This window comes from Schistocerca cancellata, chromosome 1, assembly GCF_023864275.1.
Source record: "Schistocerca cancellata isolate TAMUIC-IGC-003103 chromosome 1, iqSchCanc2.1, whole genome shotgun sequence".
Taxonomy (NCBI): Eukaryota; Metazoa; Arthropoda; class Insecta; order Orthoptera; family Acrididae; genus Schistocerca; species Schistocerca cancellata.
In genome coordinates, this window is record NC_064626.1 from 642913851 (window position 1) to 642937478 (window position 23628).

General features: G+C 38.8%; 1 protein-coding gene across 4 annotated transcripts in view; it reads right to left on the minus strand.

Annotated features, from left to right (window-relative positions):
• LOC126162037 (uncharacterized) overlaps window positions 1-23628 on the minus strand; it is a 35314-nt gene that overhangs the window by 10115 nt on the left and 1571 nt on the right. Inside the window, exon 3 of one of the 4 annotated variants that reach the window (XR_007534988.1) lies at window positions 15230-15508. The exons of the other annotated variants lie outside the window; for them this stretch is intronic. The gene's annotated coding sequence lies outside the window, so the exon portion shown is untranslated. Of the gene's footprint in view, window positions 1-15229; window positions 15509-23628 lie in introns of those variants that run through there. 4 annotated transcript variants of the gene reach the window in all.

Genomic DNA, 23628 nt, shown 5'->3' on the forward strand with positions numbered 1-23628 from the left:
CGGCCTGAAACATAGTGTGGTGTCTAGTGTTCATCATACTTGTTACTCGCCCATTGGCTGCACTCCATTACCTCTCTGACAACAGCAACCTCCGAAACACAAGAATCTTTCTTTTACAAAGCCTACATTTTTTTCTTTAATCACTTTTTTTCAGCATCATTAAATAAATATTAATATACAAAGGGTACTAGAAAACTTCCTGGCAGATTAAAACTGTATACCGGACCGAGACTCGAACATAGCAACCATCAGCCTCCTGTGATTTGTTGCTGCATTGTATTGCAACCCCTTGTATCACATGAAGCCACACTTGATTATATACAATTACGACATTATGGATGCTGGTCGTTTTAAAATATTTATCATACCTGATTTTATACCCCATCATAATATGAAGCTTTACACTATCTCTCTCTCTCTCTCTCTCTCTCTCTCTCTCTCTCTCTCTCTCTCCCTCTCCCTCCCTCCCTCTCTCCCCCTCCCCCTCCCCCCCTCACTCCCCCCTCTCCCTCCCTCCCTACACACACACACACACACACACACACACACACACACACACACACGACAGAGAGATATTTTGCAATTCTGGGATGATGTAGAACTGTTACATTCTGTAAATTTCTTGTATTGTATGGTAAAATATAATCAACTTTAATTTTATTTCCATTTGGTGTATTCCAAGTCCATTTTCTGTTTCTTTTCTTCTAGAAGAAACTGTTAAGAGAAAACATGGTTTTATTCTAAGCAAGTTCTAGTGATGTATTACCTCCGCCATTTCTGTTATTACATCCAAAGTTCCCCACAGAAGAATCAGTGTTTAGTTTTTGTCTTGTTTCTGCATGAAAATTTCCCATTAACACTATGTACTGGTATTTGCCATCACTGTGAAGATAGGCCCTCCCTGTTCCTTTGTAATAAAAGTATGTCCTGATTTTAATTCTTTGTTATATTTGTTTTTGGCACCACCTTCTGATAGACTTATTATATTGAGATTATTTAACTTCTCTTGCAACTCCACCAATGTTTCTTTGGGTCCTAAAGTTCTGCAATTTATTCTCTCCAAAGTAGGAAAAGCTGTTGGTTTTTTAATTGGCAAATTCATTTCACTTCACTTCAAACAATTGTAAAAGTGATGGAAAGGTTGTCCAGTAACTTTTACAGCAGAAAACAATACCCGTAATGTTAGGACTTATACATTCCAAAGATGAAGACAAATGTGTCACAGAAAATCAGAGATTGAAGATAGTACATTAGTACACACTGTAGCAACATCAGTTTAGAGACAATAAAAGAACAGTGAGAAGTGAGGAAGAATTAGTAGAGAAAGAGAACAAGAAGTGTGGCAAGAATAATGGAATAAGGATTAGAGTGGTAATACAGTTTGGCAGGAACTACATGAGGCACATAAGCATTTGGGAACCTGCCTAATCCTTGTCCACTTAAGCACCACCAACTACTCACAGCTAGGTCAGAGCTGGATCTAAGTCATGCACATTTTGCTCGCTGGCACCCCAGATGTGTTCAGCAGGATTAATGTTAAGTGCCTTTGTGGGGGACACCCGAAATCATCTTTATATCCATGGTGATGTGTTGATGTTCCTAATTCATTGACATTTCAGAAATGATTTTTTTTTTTTTGGGGGGGGGGGGGGCGGTGGGGGGCATTGTTTTGCTAAAAGTGTATGTTGTCTGGGGTGCCCTAAGGATGAAATAACGGATCTTTGTAAACATCCTGTACATGAGAATACTCATCTCCCACCTGAAAAGTGTGCTTGTTAGCAAGGGAGATGTAGTACATGGCTTTTGATGTACTTAGTCCCTGCCATTGATGTGTACAGCAACACGTCAGTTCAGGTTCCTTTTTCCATGCGTCATCCTTCAATAGGTAAACTTATAGTGTGCTTGCTTCTGTATCTTAATATTGGGACTGCGGGGGTTCTGGACAGTATGACTACTTAATTGTTATCATTGTGCCTCATTGAATGGAAAATGGCTAATTGTATTTTGACTCATCTATCCACTGCTACACTGGGATAGTTGACTGCGACCCCTGTCATCATTGTGCTGTTTCCTATGGCATTTGACTCTGGTGGGGGCAGTTTTCCCTGAAAGAAATCTTTAGTGCACTCTTTTCGAGTGAAAGAACTTTAAAATAGAGTGTAGAATTTAAGCCTTCATTTGCTGTCACCAATTTACAATTCCAAAGATGATTTTGTTTTGATATCTGATATATTCTGATGAACCAAAATATTATGACCACTGGCCCTATGAGCCCGACTGCTGCTTGGTGGTGTTGAAGGTATATGATGCAGTAAGGAAAGTATATAAGCAGAGCAAGGTTGGATGAGGAATCATTCAAGTGATGAATGCACCAGAAATGGGGAGTTCAATGATGTAAGCACACTCTATTACAGTAATCGAGGAGGACAATAGTAAATTCACTTTGATGTCTTGGCAACCACATTCACGTAACCTGCATCTGATGAAACACATCTCGACACTACATACATTCCCAAACCACTGGCCCATAAATTATAATAATTGTATAATGTGTGCAGACTTTTGGTTCTACATACTTCTTGTGATTTACCGAGGTCTTGTTGCATCCATGCCACACAGAATCACTGCTGTATTGCATTCCAAAAGTGGACCAACATGCTGTTAAACAGATGGTCATAAAGTTTTGGCTCATCGGTGTATGTGACTCATAGCCTGTAGGCCATTATTGGTGCCCTGCCAGAAGAATTTTGTTTCTAGATGTTTGAATTACAGTTGAAAATGTCTTCCACATTGACCTGTTTGATATCATTAAGAAAACTGTGGAATGAGCAAATAACAAAACTGGAGCCAAAAGCAAGGCAACCATATGTGAGACATTTTTTGGCTGAGCAAGAAAATAACAAAACTGGAGCCAAAAGCTAGCAGCCATATATGATATATTTTATAGTTGAGCACATGAATGGACAAACAAGAACTATTCATCCTGGGGAAATCAGTGCCCAGTTGGTGAGTATGCTCTACACCATGACTTGAGGGACCTGAGCTCCTGCTTCTCCAGTCTGGATCCTTCCTGTTGATTTCCCTAATTTGTGGCAATAAGAGCTTGCTCTCCAACATTTTCTCACCTGCTGCCACCTCTTGGATTTAACCTTCATTAACATTCCACCCTCACACCATTTATTTAATTTTTTCATTGGTAGTGTTTCCTCTTTTACCTTATTTCTTTTTTCATTTTTCCTTCTGTTTACTTTCTTCTTTTGTACTTTTTTCATACTATCCTTCCATCATCTCAGCTGAAGCTGACACAATGATCACCATTGTACTGTCATTGACCTGCTACTCTCTTTCAATTAACAGCTTTGAAAGAAGTTCTGAATAGTTCTGTTTTCTTCTTGTTCTTTTAAGCATGTCAATAGGCTCTAGAATTTCGCCTCTTGAAGATAAGGGCTGATCAGCCATTTTGTCTCTTTGTAATTTAACAGTTTTATCAAGTGAATTTCCTTATGATACATTTTTCTGTCTCATGTGTGTTGAATATACAGCAGTACTGGTTCCATTTATTTTACTGAATGCAGTTGACTCCATTGTCAAAGTGTCCCATATGATTACAAGAGGCCATAGCTCAAGCATATTTCGAAGAATGCCAACAAGATGGATTTGCAGAACTACAGCTCTAACATCCTGACACCAATTTACTTCAGTATTTTGTCTTATACGTTGCACTTAAATATGATGACTTTCCTTGAGAATATTGAGCTTCTTTGAAGGAATGAACACGTGAAGAGCCCAGTTTGATAGCGAATTCCATACAAAGTGTCCCTTTTTCTTGGAAACTGCTTTCAAGGTTAGATAAAGTGTGTTGTAAGTAAACCCGTAAAGACAAGTTAAATATGGAAATTTACTTCTACTGAAAACTGGAGAAGAAAACTGAACATTTTCTTCTATAATGTTTTTAGGCTAACATCAGATGGTGTAGAAACTTCACAACATTTCTGTGAAGTCTGTGTGAATTTGTAGTCTGACATCTGCAAGGTCCTAAGTCATTTGTTGTATTTCTTCATATTTCGTTTTTCATACATAGATCCTTCTCTCCTTTTATCCTAAACACTTCAATTGCAATTCTCTCTTATTGTCATATAGGAGGCAGTAATCATGTTGGGTGCACAGGGGGACTATATAATTTTGGTGAATAGTTGTGGGCACGGTACAACTTAGTTTTGGTACTGGCTCAATGATGTCAAAATGGCAATAAAATTAATATATTTTATTAGTGTTGGCAGAATAATCTTGTATTGCACAGATTTTACTTTAGCAAGTCTAGTATTACGTGACTGTGTACTTGTGTACCTCGTACACAATATTTCTTGCATGCATACTGATATTAATAGATCCCAGTAACCAATAAATTACCCAAAGGGGACTTGGACAGCACACAGTAGGCCACCTACTGTATTTGTGCTATTACCCTGCACAATCCTTTGACCATTGCAGCAATATGCTCTTATTTCATCTGTAACCCCAAATTAGCCAAAAGGTTACACGAAAAGCTGCAGTATATTAAATTTCATGCTCTTTCGAAGGGAAAGAAAATATGATTTGACTCTATCATTATGAAGTCAGTGCATGTGCATGTGGAATGCCATCAGCTTTTTGGGTATCAATCATAAATTGTATCTTCATAATGTATAAGTTGTTATGGTAGTACTATGCTTGACAAGTACAAATTATGTGCTAGTCTCATATACCATTAATGTAATATACACACCTTGTATCATGTGCAAAGCCTATATTTGTATTCATTATATCAAACCCTTTGTCATATTTATACATCATCATTTTTGCTTTGCTATATGATTTATCCTTGTATTGCATTCCTAGCCATTTTATACTGTGTACCATTACAACTGTTGGCACTGACCTCTTGCAGTTAAAAGATACTCAGATATCAAAGTCATGGCCCATCATACACTAACTCCAATAAAAAATGTGAAGTACTGCGTGAGGTGCATTGCAGTATTAATGCTGAATTATTTACTGGAGTCACTATGTGGAAGCTCTCTTCCTATCCTGCATACTTTAAGGAAGCTCACCTCCTATCTTGAGTACTTTAAACCCTGTAAACTTAAAGCAAGTTCTGCTATCCAGTATCTTTAAAGAATCAACTGCTATTACTTAAAACTAACATACAGCAGAGATAATGTTGTCTCACAGCAGAAAACTAAAATTTTCCATCTTTCAGTGGACACACATACCTTCAAATTCACTGACAATATGTTTTTACTGCGTTTTTTTACAATTTAACACTCTGCAATAGAAGTACTATTGAACTTCATGTTGTTTGAAAGTATGTTTCTTTAACACAGTTTTTACAACTAAGGCTTTTTCTATAACAAAATGGCTGTTTGATATAAGCTCTGCATCACCAACTTTCATTCTTGTTTGTGATCATATGTTTATATACTGTACTTCCCATCCTTCTTGTAATTTTAATTAGTGGATAAACATCAAAGTTTGAAGGTATTTAAAACTGTTTTGAGCTCTTGTTTGATGACAACATCAAGGATATCCAATAAAACAATACCAACCGTCGTTTTAGGTTTTATTTTTAGGCTACCAGTTTCGACAGAACACTACATCATCTTCAGGCCTGCTTCAGTCGAGTAACCTTCATGTTACAAAGTACAGCAGCACTTTTAACTGGTCTCGTAATGATTATTGCGGGCATGCGTACTCAGCAACTGCTGACAGTTGTCCAAGGAGCATGCATGCCCGTAATAATCATTATAAGACCAGTTAAAAGTGCTGCTGTATGTTATCACACGAAGGTTACTCGACTGATGCAGGCCTGAAGATGATGTTCACAATATACATAAATGACCTTGTGGATGACGTCGGAAGCTCATTGAGGCTTTTTGCGGATGATGCTGTGGTATATCGAGAGGTTGTAACAATGGAAAATTGTACTGAAATGCAGGAGGATCTGCAGCGAATTGACACATGGTGCAGGGAATGGCAATTGAATCTCAATGTAGACAAGTGTAATGTGCTGCGAATACATAGAAAGAAAGATCCCTTACCAGTTAGCTACAATATAGCAGTCAGCAACTGGAAGCAGTTAATTCCATAAATTATCTGGGAGTACGCATTAGGAGTGATTTAAAATGGAATGATCATATAAAGTTGATCGTCGGTAAAGCAGATGCCAGACTGAGATTCACTGGAAGAATCCTGAGGAAATGCAATACGAAAACAAAGGAAGTAGGTTACAGTACGCTTGTTCCCCCACTGCTTGAACACTGCTCAGCAGTGTGGGATCCGTACCAGATAGGGTTGATAGAAGAGATAGAGAAGATCCAACAGAGAGCAGCGCACTTCGTTACAGGATCATTTAGTAATCGCGAAAGCGTTACAGAGATGATAGATAAACTCCAGTGGAAGACTCTGCAGGAGAGACGCTCAGTAGCTCGGTACGGGCTTTTGTTGAAGTTTCAAGAACATACCATCACCGAGGAGTCAAGCAGTATATTGCTCCCTCCTACGTATATCTCGCGAAGAGACCATGAGGATAAAATCAGAGAGATTAGAGCCCACACAGAGGCATACTGACAATCCTTTCCACGAACAATATGAGACTGGAATAGAAGGGAGAACCGATAGAGGTACTCAAGGTACCCTTCGCCACACACTGTCAGGTGGCTTGCAGAGTATGGATGTAGATGTAGATGTAGGTGTAGTGTATCGTCAAAACTGGTAGCCTAAAAATAAAACCTAAATAACCATGACTGGTATTGTTTTATTGGATATTGACCAGCCATAGTCCCATACTTCAGACAGAAGATGGAATTACATTCACATCAAGGGTATGTTCATTTACAACTAAATGGATATTTTGAATATTCCACGTGGGAAAAATATATCTAAAAATAAAGATGATGTGACTTACCAAACGAAAGCACTGGCACGTCGATAGACACACAAACAAACACAAACATACACACAAAATTCTAGCTTTCACAACCAACGGTTGCTTCGTCAGGAACACATATGTGTGGATGGATATGTGTGTGTGTGCGAGTGTATACCCATCCTTTTTTCCCCCTAAGGTAAGTCTTTCTGCTCCTGGGATTGGAATGACTCCTTACCCTCTCCCTTAAAACCCAAATCCTTTCGTCTTTCCCTCTCCTCCCTCTTTCCTGACGAAGCAACCGTTGGTTGCGAAAGCTAGAATTTTGTGTGTATGTTTGTGTTTGTTTGTGTGTCTATCAACATGCCAGTGCTTTCGTTTGGTAAGTCACATCATCTTTGTTTTTAGATATAAATGGATACTTTTATTTATTAAGTATCCAGGCGGTTTCTACGATAATTTATCAGTCCAAATTTTGTCAGATATGCTGAATGATTAAGCAGTAAAATATCTGACAGCATCTAAAGGCATTTACATTGACACAACTTTGATGTATATGTAATTGAGGTATTTCAGGTGAGTATTATTTGATTTGCAGTATCCTAGGAGCACATCACATAGAGAATCCACACCGGCCTGCAATAGTGGAATGTTTAGACCACCATTCAGAGCATGTGGGTATGAAGCTGGTGGTTTATGTTCTGAGGACTAATGATCATCTCTGTGCTCTGGCTAACCAATGGATAATCCCAGTGATGGATCTTGGGAAGTTGAAGTAAAAGGCGGGGGGGGGGGGGGGGGGGGGGGGGGTGATGTTATCAAATAAATATTAAAATTAAAAAATTTTATGTTGCTTCATCACTGTTAAAATAGCATTCTGACATACTGATATCAGTTTATGAAAAGTAATTTAGTTATAAGAATTGCTGGCTAAAGTGGTTCAAATGAGCACTTTGAATGTAGAGATGGCAGAAAACTAGGCAACTAAGTATAAAAATATCTTATGAAAGAAGGAGGTATGATTTGTGAACTGGAGACTGTACCTTAATATATGTAGAATGGTAGAAAGAAGAGTTAAAGGAAGGAGGATGTATGCCTTTGTTGAGGTAAGGGAACAATGTTGTATTTCTGTGGTGGAAGAATGTTTGAAAAAAAAAAGATGTGTGCTGTAATTTCAGTAAGACATAAGTATTGGTGTTTTTGAGACATACTTCTATGTTGTACAGAAGAAATGTTGCCTGAGTTGTAAAATATAAAAGAATAGAACTGAATAGTAAAATATTAAAAATATGAAGAGTGTCTGTCTGAATTTGTATATTAGAAATAATAGATGCTTAAAGACAAAGATGTTATGAGATAAGAGCCATAGGAATGTTTAATATTACTATGTACTTACAATAACAAAAATAATCAATTTTTGACTGTATAATGTAATTGGATGGAGAAAAAAATCTCCTCACCTTCTCATCCCATCCAATAAGTTTCCCCTGACCCAGGATTTTGGGTGACTTTTCTGAACTCTACCCCTTTTCCTAAACCTCTTCAGTCCTTTTCCTTCATCCATCTTCCTTCCCCTTCAACCCTACTGCCAGAAGAAGCAGCCACTGCCTCTGAAATCTTGCATAAGTAAAACGTTTTTTTGTGTGTGTGTGTGTGTGTGTGTGTGTGTGTGTGTGTGTGTGTGTGTTCTCCTGCTGCCACTTGGTGAGTACATTTTTTATCTATCCAATTACATTGCTTGTGTCTGTGTATATGCGGATGGATATGTGTGTGTGTGCACGAGTGTATACCTGTCCTTTTTTCCCCCTAAGGTAAGTCTTTCCGCTCCCGGGATTGGAATGACTCCTTACCCTCTCCCTTAAAACCCAAATCCTTTCGTCTTTCCCTCTCCTTCCCTCTTTCCTGATGAGGCAACCGTTGGTTGCGAAAGCTTGAATTTTGTGTGTATGTTTGTGTTTGTTTGTGTGTCTATCGACCTGCCAGCGCTTTTGTTTGGTAAGTCTTATCATCTTTCTTTGTAGATACAATTACATTATACGTACTTAGAATGTAATTCAGCCTATATTGTTATTAAGACAGAACTATGGAAGGATAAGATACCCAGAATCTGTTTTTTACCATGAAAACTGCATGTTTTAAAGTTCTTTCTTGTAATTATGCATTGAAAGAACTTTATTACAACCTTATTACAGTGCAATTAAGAAGCAAATGCTGTGATGATAAAGCAGTATTATATTAGCTCTTTATTTACCATTGCCCCTTTTCTTGGATGCAAATATAAAATGAAAATGAAAAAGACATTGAAGAAAATGCACTGAAGGATGAATATAGACTGCTACGGTTGCAGGTTCGAATCCTGCCTCGGGCATGGCTGTGTGTGATGTCCTTAGGTTAGTTAGGTTTAAGTAGTTCTATGTTCTAGGGGACTGATGACCTCAGATGTTAAGTCCCATGGTGCTCAGAGCCATTTGAACCATTTTGATGACTATATCGTGCAAATTTTAGCAGGTCCATTAGAACTTATAACCAGCATGGATAAGGCTTGTGTGAGTACATGTTTGACAAAGAGACTGAAGTTCTCGTAGTGAAATGGAGGCTCAACAAACTATTATGTATAGCCACAAATTACAGTAGCATTACTCCTTTGAGCTGTACTAAAAGATACTCATGGGCAAAGAACAAGGAAGTATCTATTACAATGCCACATGTCATTAAAGAATACAATGCCCATATGACTGTCTTTGATCTACTAGACAAGCAGATATCACTTTATGGAATGATGATATGATCAAGGAACTGGCAGTGGCCATTACTCACACAGACAATTGATATCTGCATGGTAAATGCATGCTGTACATACCAGATTTCTAACCCAAATGGTAAGCTTTCGCTTTTTGATGTGCAAAGAAAAATATGATGTTGTACCAGTCATAGAAAACAGGATCACCACTGAAACACACACAATCACAAGGAAGTAAACTGATGGGAGTAAGAGCAAGCACAGATATTTACACTTACATTTACATTTATACTCCGCAAGCCACCCAACGGTGTGTGGCGGAGGGCACTTTACGTGCCACTGTCATTACCTCCCTTTTCTGTTCCAGTCGCATATGGTTCGCGGGAAGAACGACTGTCTGAAAGCCTCCGTGCGTGCTCGAATCTCTCTAATTTTACATTCGTGATCTCCTCGGGACGTATAAGTAGGGGGAAGCAATATATTCGATACCTCATCCAGAAATGCACCCTCTCGAAACCTGGCGAGCAAGCTACACCGCGATGCAGAGCGCCTCTCTTGCGGAGTCTGCCACTTGAGTTTGCTAAACATCTCCGTAACGCTATCACGATTACTAAATAACCCTGTGACGAAACGTGTCGCTCTTCTTTGGATCTTCTCTATCTCCTCCATAAACCCGATCTGGTACGAATCCCACACTGATGAGCAATACTCAAGTATAGGTCGAATGAGTGTTTTGTAAGCCACCTCCTTTGTTGATGGACTACATTTTCTATGGACTCTCCCAATTAATCTCAACCTGGTACCCGCCTTGCCAACAATTAATTTTATATGATCATTCCACTTCAAATCGTTCCGCACGCATACTCCCAGATATTTTACAGAAGTAACAGCTACCAGTGTTTGTTCCGCTATCATATAATCATACAATAAAGGATCCTTCTTTCTATGTATTCGCAATACATTACATTTGTCTATGTTAAGGGTCAGTTGCCACTCCCTGCACCAAGTGCCTATCCGCTGCAGATCTTCCTGCAGTTCGCTACAATTTTCTAATGCTGCAACTTCTCTGTATACTACAGCATCATCCGCGAAAAGCCGCATGGAACTTCCGACACTATCTACTAGGTCATTTATATATACTGTGAAAAGCAATGGTCCCCTAACACTCCCCTGTGGCACGCCAGAGGTTACTTTAATGTCTGTAGACGTCTCTCCATTGATAACAACATGCTGTGTTCTGTCTGCTAAAAACTCTTCAATCCAGCCACACAGCTGGTCTGATATTCCGTAGGCTCTTACTTTGTTTATCAGGCGACAGTGCGGAACTGTATCAAACGCCTTCCGGAAGTCAAGGAAAATAGCATCTACCTGGGAGCCTGTATCTAATATTTTCTGGGTCTCATGAACAAATAAAGCGAGTTGGGTCTCACACGATCGCTGTTTCCAGAATCCATGTTGATTCCTACAGAGTAGATTTTGGGTTTCCAAAAACGACATGATTCTCGAGCAAAAAACATGTTCCAAAATTCTACAACAGATCGACGTCAAAGATATAGGTCTATAGTTTTGCGCATCTGCTCGATGACCCTTCTTGAAGACTGGGACTATCTGTGCTCTTTTCCAATCATTTGGAACCTTCTGTTCCTCTAGAGACTTACGGTACACGACGTTTGTGCGAGTATTTAGAGAAGGAACTGCAGTGCGGTCTTCCTCTGTGAAACAGCTTTGGAAAAAGGTGTTTAGTATTTCAGCTTTACGTGTGTCATCCTCTGTTTCAATGCCATCATCATCCCAGAGTGTCTGGATATGCTGTTTCGTGCCACTTACTGATTTAATGTAAGACTAGAACTTCCTAGGATTTTCTGTCAAGTCGGTACATAGGATTTTACTTTCAAATTCACTGAACGCTTCACACATAGCCCTCATTACGCTAACTTTGACATCGTTTAGCTTCGGTTTGTCTGAGAGGTTTTGACTGTGTTTAAACTTGGAGTGAAGCTCTCTTTGCTTTCGCAGTAGTTTCCTAACTTCGTTGTTGAACCACGGTGGGTTTTTCCCATCCCTCACAGTTTTACTTGGCACGTACCTGTCTAAAACGCATTTTATGATTGCCTTAAACTTTTTCCATAAACACTCAACATTGTCAGTGTAGGAACAGAAATTTTCATTTCGATCTGTTAGGTAGACTGAAATCTGCCTTCTATTACTCTTGCTAAACAGATAAACCTTCCTCCCTTTTTTTATATTCCTATTAACTTCCATATTCAGGGATGCTGCAACGGCCTTATGATCACTGATTCCCTGTTCTGCACTTACAGAGTCGAAAAGTTCTGTTCTGTTTGTTATCAGTAGGTCCGAGATGTTATCTCCACGAGTCGGTTCTCTGTTTAATTGCTCGAGGTAATTTACGGATAGTGCACTCAGTATAATGTCACTCAATGCTCTGTCCCTACCACCCATCCTAAACATCTGAGTGTCCCAGTCTATATCTGGTAAATTGAAATCTCCACCTAAGACTATAACATGCTGAGAAAATTTATGTGAAATGTATTACAAATTTTCTCTCAGTTGTTCTGCCACTAATGCTGCTGAGTCGGGAGGTTGGTAAAAGGAGCCAATTATTAACCTAGCTCGGTTGTTGAGTGTAACCTCCACCCATAATAATTCACAGGAACTATCCACTTCTACTTCACTACAGAATAAACTACTACTAACAGCGACAAACACACCACCACCGGTTGCATGCAATCTATCCTTTCTAAACACTGTCTGTGCCTTTGTAAAAATTTCAGCAGAATTTATCTCTGGCTTCAGCCAGCTTTCTGTACCTATAACGATTTCAGCTTCGGTGCTTTCTATCAGCGCTTGAAGTTTCAGTACTTTACCAATGCAGCTTCAACAGTTTACAATTACAATACCGATTGCTGCTTGGTCCCCGCATGTCCTGACTTTGCCCCGCATCCTTTGAGGCTGTTGCCCTTTCTATACTTGCCCGAGGCCATCTAACCTAAAAATGCGCCCAGTCCACGCCGCACAACCCCTGCTACCCGTGTAGCTGCTTGCTGCGTGTAGTGGACTCCTGACCTATCCAGCAAAACCCGAAACCCCATCACCCTATGGCGCAAGTCGAGGAATCTGCAGCCCACATGGTCGCAGAACCGTCTCAGCCTCTGATTCAGACACTCCACTCGGATCTGTACCAAAGGTCCGCAGTCAGTCCTGTCAATGATGCTGCAGATGGTGAGCTCTGCTTTCATCCCGCTAACGAGACTGGCAGTCTTCACCAAATCAGATAGCCGCTGGAAGCCAGAGAGGATTTCCTCCGATCCATATCGACACACATCATTGGTGCCTACATGAGCGACCACCTGCAGATGGGTGCACCCTGTACCCTTCATGACATCCGGAAGGACCCTTTTCACATCTGGAATGACTCCCCCCGGTATGCACACGGAGTGCACATTGGTTTTCTTCCCCTCTCTTGCTGCAATATCCCTAAGGGGCCCCATTACGCGCCTGACATTGGAGCTCCCAACTTCCAGTAAGCCCACCCTCTGCGACCACCCGGATCTTGCAGACTGAGGGGCAACCTCTGGAACAGGACAAGCAGACATTTCTGGCCGAAGATCAGTATCAGCCTGAGACAGAGCCTGAAACCGGTTCGTCAGACAAACTGGAGAGTCCTTCCGTTCAGCCCTCCAGAATGTCTTTCGATCCCCTGCCACATCTCAAGACGACCTCCCACTCTACCACAGGTGAGGGATCAGCCTCAATGTGGGCAGTATCCCGGGCAGCCACAGTCGTAGTCTGATCGGGGGATGCGTGGGACGAGCTGGCCGTCCCCGACAAACCCCCATCCGGACCCCCACAGTGATGCCCATTGGCAACAGCCTCAAGCTGTGTGACCGAAGCCCCTGCCTGAAGCTGGGAGTGAAGGGATGCCAACTCAGCCTACATCTGAACACAGCAGTTGCAGTCCCTATCCATGTTAAAAACTGTTGTGCAAAGAACGTTTGAACTAATCTACAGAGAGCACAAACAAATCGACACAAAATTTAAATGGTTATTAAAATACAAGCTTGCCTAGTAAATGCAGTAATGCTGCTACTTGTGCACTGCTGACACACTGCTCAGCGGCGGAAGGAGACTACGCGATTTTACACTATTCAGGTACTAAAACGCGATGCTACAACTCTCGAATACTATAATACGCCCGAAATTTATGAATTAAACAATGCAAGTACTAAAAACACGCAAAGAAATTAAGAATTAAACTATGTAACAAATAAGTGAGCTAGGAGTATACGACTTTCTGCTGGCAGCTGCTTATCTAACGGCGGCAGGGAGCACACTGGCTGTGACCAAGCGACACTGGCCGTTCAAAACAAAAACAGAAGACAGACGACTACGCGAATTTACACTATTCAGGTACTAAAACGCCATGCTACAACTCTCAAATACTATAATACGCCCGAAATTTATGAATTAAACAATGCAAGTACCAAAAACATGCAAAGAAATTAAGAATTAAACTATGTAACAAATAAGTGAGCTAGGAGTATACGACTTTCTGCTGGCAGCTGCTTATCCAACGGCAGCAGGGAGGACACTGGCTGTGACCAACCGGTTAATGGCTGACGCTACAGATCAGTTTCCATACAGATGAATTTAATTATGAAAATACAAAGTACAGTCACCAATAAACTTTACATATTCACATACTCCTTTATCTTTGACCCAAATGAATACAGACTCATTTACAGAAATTTTTCTCTTATTACGAGTATACAAAGACAATGCAGAAGACGACATATAAGCTGATTTACCAAAGTCTTTATTAGCAAGTTCTGCCATATGGTAGGTACGATAGGCAATGATGTCTCTATCGACAAAACTTTCAAGTCCAGGAACACTAGGTACTCCTGTACCTCCATGTACAATGGCTACAGTGAGCCAACCATTACCATGGTCAAAAGTATCATTAATGTCAATACTAAAATTAAGTCTACAACCAACAAGGTCCGTCTACAAGTGCAGTAGCAGCAACACTCTTAACTGGTATGCAATACTTCTTGTCTCCAGCTTTTGTGGCGAACTCGTGTGCTGCCACTCTGTAAATGAGTCTGTATTCATTTGGGTTAAAGGTAAAGGAGTAAATTTTCACTCTGCAGCAGAGTCTGCACTGATATAAAACTTCCTGGCGGATTAAAACTGTACCGGAATGAGACTCAAACTCAGGATCTTTGCTTTTTAAAGGCAAGTGCTCTACCATCTAAGCTACCCAAGCACGACTCACAACCCATCGTCTGGGGTGTATTTTTCCTTCTTTTCCACTGCTGTTTATTTTGTAAGATTTTTGGTGGGTCTTATACCAGCACTAGTGGGAAATTGTGTTCCTGTCCGATATAACAGGGCAATATTTTGCCAACCCCAATACACCACCAGATGAAAATAGTATTACCTTTATCCTTTTGGTGGTCCGGATCCTTATGTGCCACCTCCCTGTCAATCCACCAACTGCGGTGAAGATCCCTGGAATGCTTCTGCAAGTTCTCTCTACCGCGCTGCTAAAATAAATAGCCACATTTCTCAAAAACAGTGGTATATTTTGCCCAACATTTTCATTATTAATTTTCACAGATGACTAACAATTGCTACGGTAATACCACTCTCTTGAGTACATTCAAAAGTCAATACGTGCATACCTGAGAGAAAAAACTAGAAAAACAACTACCACTCTTCAGTTGCTCATTATGCCCTTGTTGGTGTGTTGTTTACTCCATGGCTCTCGGATTCAGGCACTTGCTGCTCCATGGCACAAATGATTCCCCATTTTTACTGGCTCCACCACTGCTTCACATTCACTGCATACAAGAAAGGAAAACACGCACTTTCCCTTTCCCACTAAATTTATCCTTATTCAATTTACTCACAAGCATCTCTTGTTGATGGCTTTCCAAAGGTGTGTTGGGATGTTTACAAATATCCCGAAACACTACATATCCCACCACTCAGACAAGAAATCCCGTGCTTAAGTCTCTAGTCACATACACATTTTTACTAACAATTCTATTATTATTATTATTATTATCCTACTCTTACATCTTTAAACTGTCTTTACATAATCTCTCCAACATAACTTTTTATAGTTCAAGATTCAAGATTCTTTATTAGCCATTGATCATGCAAGATGAAATAGGCTTCGTCAGTACATAAAATAATATTAATATTCCAGACACTATATATAAGGCATAGATATAATTAGCATATGAGTAACTTACAAATAACATAAACCTTAAGCAGGTGACTACAATGCTTAATACATATTCTTGTTTCAGATACATACAAAGGTACCAAAAATGAGTTACATTGTAGTAGCAAACACAGTAGTTACGTAACACATCATAACACTGGCAAATAAAGTAGTTACCTAACACAGTTGAAATACAAAGGTATTAAATATGAAATATTTTGTAACAGTATATATAGTAGTTAATTAAGTTAATTATGCAATTACAGGTTTATCTCTGTGCTACTCAGATCATAATATTCTTGCATAGAATAAAATGGATTGTCAGATAACCAATTGTACAAATTTTGTTTAAGAATTTTTGTGGGCATGTCCCGAGCAGATTGCGGTAGTTTGTTGAATATTTTTAAGGTATTCACTTTGTGTGAGTTACTACTTTTTGTTAGTCTGTGTCTTGGTATATCATAATCTGCCTTCCTTCTAGTGTTGTAGTTATGAATTTCTTCCCTGACAACACCTTCCATACCATTGTTTTTAATGTGTAACACACAGATATAAATATACAAGTTTACAATGGTCAACAGTCTTAGCCTTATAAAGAGAGGACGACAGTGCTCCGTGGGACCGACTTTACACATTATGCGCAGCATTCTTTTCTGCATCAACAAAATTTTGTTACTGTGAGAGCTGTGCCCCCATATGAGAAGGCCATATGTAATATGTGTCTGGAAGAGTCCACAGTACATTGTTCTCAGAAAGTTCATGCTAATCATGTCCCTAAGTTTCCAAAGGAGATAGGAGACTCTTGAAAGCTTTTTGCAAACCTGATTTACGTGTTCTTCCCAGTTAAGTTTGGAATCAATATGCATTCCTAATAGTTTTACAGTTTTGTTTTCTATGGTTTTGGGTAACCCTAAGAGAAGCTGTTGTGTTTTCTCTGAGTTACACAGTAATTTATTGGATGTGAACCAGTGGATGGCTGATTTGAGTGATTCCTGTGTGTTATTGTCCAAAGCTGAGATGTTCTGATGTGAGGTGAGGAGGGTTGTGTCATCTGCATAGCATATGGTAGTACTATTTATGTGATGAGGTAGGTCATTGATGGCTATGATGAAGAAGAAGGGTCCCAGAACCGAGCCCTGCGGTACACCAGTACTAACTGCTGCTACAGGGGAGTAATTATTTTTAACTGAGACAAACTGTCTTCTATTATGAAGATATGACTCTATTACTGCTAATGCTGGGTTACATACACCATAAAATTCTAGTTTTGCAACCAGGGTGCCAAAGGGAATGCAGTCAAAAGCTTTGCTCAGATCACACAAGACAAGTGACACCATATTCCGGTCTTCAAAGGCTGTTAATGTCTGGTCAACAATTTCCAGGATGGCCGCAGTGGTATTTCTGCCCTGTCGGAATCCGAACTGACTATTGCTCAAAAGGTTGTGTGTCTCAAAATAGCTACTTAATTGAGTGTACATAAGTGACTCAAATACTTTAGAAAATATTGGCACAATTGAGATTGGGCGATAACTTTTAGGAAGATGTTTGTCACCCTTTTTAAACACTGGAATAACTTTGGAAATTTTGAGGGAGTCGGGAAACACTCCTGACTGTAAACATTTATTAAATATGAATGCCAATGGTTTAGCGATCGAGTCTACAGTTTTTTTTACTATGTAATTGGAGAGCCAGTAGCAGTCCATACTTTTAGAATTTGAAAATTTTGTGACTGTTCTTTTAATCTGAGCAGGTGTGATACTATACCAGTTAAAGACATGATCTACTGGTGGAAGGGCATTAAGTAAATCGCTTGCAGATGTATCTGTTTTTTCTATCTTACTTTCAATTTCTTTAATTGAGCTAATGAAGTAGTCATTTAGTTCCCTTGGAGTGAGCTGAGTTTCATGTGTGTGACGTGTGGGATTTTCTTGTGCTACAATCTGCCATGCTGCCTTGCACTTGTTTGTTGCACCTTCTATGTACCCTTCATAAGCAGCCTTTTTTGTCTGTATCAGCTTAAGTTTGTAGAATTTTTTACATTTTTGGTATGCTGCATAAAAGGTGCCCTCCTGCTCTGATCTTTGTTTACATGCATTTTTATATGCTGTGTATAGTACGAGCATGTTTTTTCTTATCTGGACCAGTTCGTCTGTGTACCATTCCAGCTTTTTATTTTTATATGTTCCAGAAGAGTTGGTTTTAATTAGTGGTGAGCATGAATACCATAATTCTGTATAATTTTTAAGGAAGTTTTCAAAGGTAGTTTCAACATCAGACTTCTCTTTTCTTAAAACCCAATCTCCAGCTAGGTTACCAATTCAAAACATTGCAGTTTCTACTGCCCTCCTGTCATCCTATTATTACAGTCACGTCAAATACTATTTAGTACTTGGTTGCTTGTCCTCTCTCCCCTCGTAATTTATGACGTGACTCTCTCTCTCTCTCTCTCTCTCTCTCTCTCTCTCTCTCTCTCTCGCCACACGCACACACACACACACACACACACACACACACACACACACACACACACACACACACTCTCTCTCTCTCTCTCTCTCTCTATCTCTCTCTCTCTCTCTCTCTCTCTAAACAAACTGTGCAATAAATAAACTTAAAAATTATATAGATTTAAAAGATTTAAGTTTATTTATTGCACAGTTTGATTATATTTCTTTAGTTTGTTGGCATTATATAAACTTTTCTCCTGATCAATATGTGGGTCAATTAAATAGTATACTTTCGGGTGTGGACTATCCATGATCTTAAATGGTCCTGCATATTTCATAAAAAAATTTCTGCATTTCCTTTTTAAGATTAGAACTATGATGTACTTCTTTCACCAGCACAAGATTGTTTATTTCAAATGTTGGGTTTATTGCTGACATATTATAATTATTTACTGGTTTTGAGGTGTAAACACCTGCAAGTTTATGTTATCGGTCTGATTTATTCCTTCTCTATGGTTATTGTGATTTGGACCATTATCCCTGCTGTGAACAGTTTCATTACTGCTTATTCTACAATAATTAGATTCCTCTCCTGCAGACCTCGCAGAAATAGCACTCATGGAAGAAAGGATATTGAGGAGACATAGCATACTCACTGCCTGGGGGATGTTTCCAGAATGAAATTTTCACTTTGCAGCAGAGTGTGTGCTGATATGAAACTTCCTGGTTTATTGAAACTGTGTGCCAGACTGAGACTCAAACTTGGAACCTTTGTCTTTCATGGTCAAGTACTCTACCATTTGAGCTACCCAAACATGGCTCACAAACTGTCTTCACAATTTTAATTCTGGCAGTACCTCGTCTCCTAGTTCTGCAAGGACTACAGGAGAGCTTCCGTGAAGTTTGGAAGTTAGGAGATGAGGTTCTGGCAGAATTAAAGCTGTGAGGATGGGTTGTGAGTCATCCTTGGGTAGCTCAGATGGTAGAGCACTTGCCCACCATAGACAAAGGTCTCGAGTTCAAGTCTTGGCCCGGCACACAGTTTTAATCTGCCAGGAAGTTTCAAATGAAATATTAATGAAATGTTATTCTGATTCCATCGCTCTTGTGAGAAACTTGTATGTATTGGTTTCATGTTGAACATTCATATCTGATTTTATCTGAAGGATACTGTATATGTTTGTGAACAATGTGTGGAATATATAGAAGGAAGATGTCTGCATAATGATTCAAGAAAAATAGAAGTTGCTGTATTTCTTTTCCTTCCACCAAGAAGTGAGCAAAGAGGAGGCAGAGTCTTTTATCACCACATCTAATGCAATGCTTGAACAAAGTAAGGGACTGAGAAGAACTATATTAAATCTTCATTTATTAAGTGATGTCTGGACCCAACAGAATACTACCTAAGTAGCAGCTTGTTACTTTTAGATGCTGATTCAGCTCTAAAGAAATGCTTGGAGGAGACAAGAGATGGTAACATCGATGCAGGAAAGCCACATTGGTCCCTAAATAGTAGCCTGCCAGATTTACAGTTTGAGTGTGGGCTTTATTTGTTGTACATAGTTCATTTCTGTGACAGGAAGCTATGGAAGCCTTCTTTGCCTACACTGATAGTACCAGCTCTCTTCTCCTCAGGCCATTTGTGCAGTTTCAACCAGCTGCCATGTAAATTGGCTCAGTACAGCAGCTATCTACAGTCAGATTAGCATAAGAAGATGTCTCATAAAAATATTATACAATTTCTGCAACAAGATATAGCATTACACTTGAGTACCTCACAAATAGTGTTATGTTGGAAAACCCTCAATCTAATCATTATTTGCTTGGAAGCGTTTTTATGTTGTAACAAATTGTTGACATCACAAAAAATATTTCTGACAGTAGCAAGTTAATCAACACTTTAAAAATAAAACTGAAATGTTGTAGGGTAAATTACATGCTTAAAAATACATTTTTGTACTGTTGAAATGAAGAGAGAACTTTTTCTTGCGTACTAGTTTTAATTAAATATTTTTGGGCAGTTTAGAAGTTAATTTGCGGCAGCCTAAAACTGGCCTCCCTCTCCTAGTACACTGAATAGTGAAAATAGATTTTAAATATGTGTATCCACCAAGAAAAACCAAGCCAAGCATTGTTGTCGATGATGCAATCTATGAAGGAGAGTTAATGCAACAGCTTGTAGGAACATTGTAAGTGCAAGCTTTTCACAACACTAGAAAACCACTCTCTGTTTAATTGTAATCGGAAGAGCAAAATATAAATTTCCTAGTTGATGCCATGTTAAACATGTGTTAATGTCCTATCTGAAGCTTTTAATTTCCTCTGGATTCCAGACACTATGATGTTCACGATTCAGTTTGTTCTTAAGGATTTATTTTAAAATGCATATTTCCCAATGTATCCCATTTCTTACATAAAATGTCTTATGGTAAGTTTGGGAGCAATTAGACAATTGTTGTCTTATTCACTTTAGGAAGCTGCTTTCAGTGTATCATGTCAAATATGCAACAGATCAATGACTTCTTGTCAGGTGGATTTCAGTCTTTACTTCTAGATGGAGCCTTTTCAGTCTGTCTTTCAGCTAGTTTGAAGCTACCCTCCAGCTTTTCCTATCTTGTACTATTCTTATCTCCTTGTAACTACTCCACCTAACATCTTATATATAATCTGCTTTTCATTTTCTAGCCCTTATCAAGCAATTTTTCCTCCCCTAATGTCCCTTCTGCCAAGGTTCTTCCACAGACTCTTTACTTGTGTTTCTTCAATTCATACTTTATCAGTCCATTCAGTTTTTAACATTCTTCAATTGGAATGCATTTCAAATGCTTCCAGATTCCCAATGGTTCACATTTCTCTTTCGTACAATGCTGTGTCCAGACATACTCTTCCAGGAGGCACTTCTTCCTCAGTTCCATATTAATATCCAGTACCAGCAGAGTTGTTTTATCAAAGAAAGCTTTATTCCTCTTTGCCAGGCTACTTCTGATATCTTCCTTGTTTTGTCCATCCCACACGGCCTTGCTTTCTATGTAGGGGAAACTCTTTCACTTCCTCCAACAATGTGTCATTCCTGATTTTGATGTTAAGTAATTCAATATTCTTATTTCGATTACTATTCATCACATTTTTCTTTGGTTTGTTTATACTTAAGTTGTATACTGTACTGTCCAGTCCTTCCCACAGGTCTTTTAAGCCTGCATTACATCTGGCCACCAGCACTGGTATCTGTTCCTATTGCACTTTTATACATTTTACTTATTTCCATAATTGTTTGCTCAGTGTACAAATTGAACAAGAATGATGATAAGCTGTAGCCAACTTGTACAATTACATTAATATGAAAGTTTATTTCTTGATCTTCCATTTTCATTATTCTCCTTGTATTTTGTAGAAGTGTTGTATACATAATTTATCTGTCTCCTCAAGGTAACCGTGATATTCTGAGAATTGTAAACTTCATATTCCACCTTATATGATTGAAGGCTCTTTCTAGTGACAAAAGCTTTGAATGTATCCTGATTTTTCTTCAGTTGGCCTTCTAATACTAAACAAAATGTTAGAATTACTTCTATGGTGCATTTTCCCTTCCTGAAACCAAACTCATCTCCCTGCAGTACATCTTCAGTTTTTCTTTCTTTTTTTCTATATATTACCCTGGTCATCAATTTACACATACATTATTAGAGGGCAGCAAATCATCAGTCTTGACGTGAGAGTTTAATATTAGATTAGATTTACTTTCATTCCAATTGATCCGTAGTGAGGAGGTCCTCCAGGATGTGGAACATGTCAGAAAAACAACAATACATGACAAATATTTACAACTAAAACAAATAAGCTAATGTACCATTCCACAGGTCCCAAGTGGAATGATCGTCATTTTTTAATGAACACTAAGAGTCATTTTACAAATACTAATGCACTGAATTTAAAATAAAAAAGTTTTTTATTTATTTATAAGGTAATAAACATGTAATACAACTACTGTAATACTTATTTACAATGAACACATTACTGCACTGAAATGGTGCAGAAGTTAGATTATACTTACACACACACACACACACACAAATTTTCAGTGAACACATTACTGCACTGAAATTGTGCAGAAGTTATGTTGTACTTATATACAAATCAGTTGGTTTTACTAAGAAATTCATCAATGGAGTAGAAGGAGTTGGCCACCAATAAATCCTTTAGGCTTCTCTTAAACTGAATTTCATTGGTTGTTAAGCTTTTTATGGCTGCTGGCAAGTTATTGAAAATGTGTGTTCCTGAATAATGCACACCTTTTTGTACAAGACTAAGTGACTTTAAATCCTTGTGAAGATTATTCTTATTTCTAGTATTGATTCCATGAATTGAGCTGTTGGTTTGAAAAAGTGATATATTTTTAATGACAAATTTCATTAAGGAATAAATATATTGGGAAGCTGTAGTTAGTATCCCTAGTTCCCTAAACAGGCTTCTGCAGGATGTTCTTGAGTTCACACCACATATAATTCTTACTGCACGTTTTTGTGCCCGGAAAACTTTAGCTTGGCTTGATGAATTACCCCAAAAAATAATCCCATATGACATTATGGAATGAAAGTAAGCATAGTATGCCAGCTTTTTCATTTTTATATCCCCTATGTCTGACAAAATTCGCATTGCAAACAGAGATTTGTTAAGACGCTTCAGCAGTTCTGTGGTGTGCTCCTCCCAGTTGAATTTATTATCAAGCTGTAATCCCAAGAATTTAACACTGTCCACTTCTTCTATCTTCTTGTCATCGTATGTTAGACATATACTCTTGGGACACCCCTTACAAATTCTGAACTGCATGTAGTGTGTTTTTTCAAAGTTTAGTGACAAAGAATTGGCTAGGAACCAGTGATTAATGTCCACAAATATTTTATTGGCTGATCTTTCTAAGACTACACTTGATTTGCTATTTATTGCAATGTTTGTATCATCTGCAAACAAAACAAACTTGGCATCTGGTAATGTTACTGATGAAAGGTCATTGATATACACAAGAAAAAGTAAGGGCCCCAAAATGGAACCTTGTGGGACCCCACATGTAATTAGTTCCCAGTTGGATGATGCCTGATAGCTTGATACATGTCTCTTTCCTAATAACACCCTTTGTTTCCTGCCAGAGATATAAGATTTGAACCATTTTGCAGCATTTCCTGTTACACTATAATATTCTAGTTTACTTAAAAGGATATTGTGATTTACACAGTCAAATGCCTTTGACAGATCACAAAATATACCAGTTGCCTGCAATTTTTTGTCT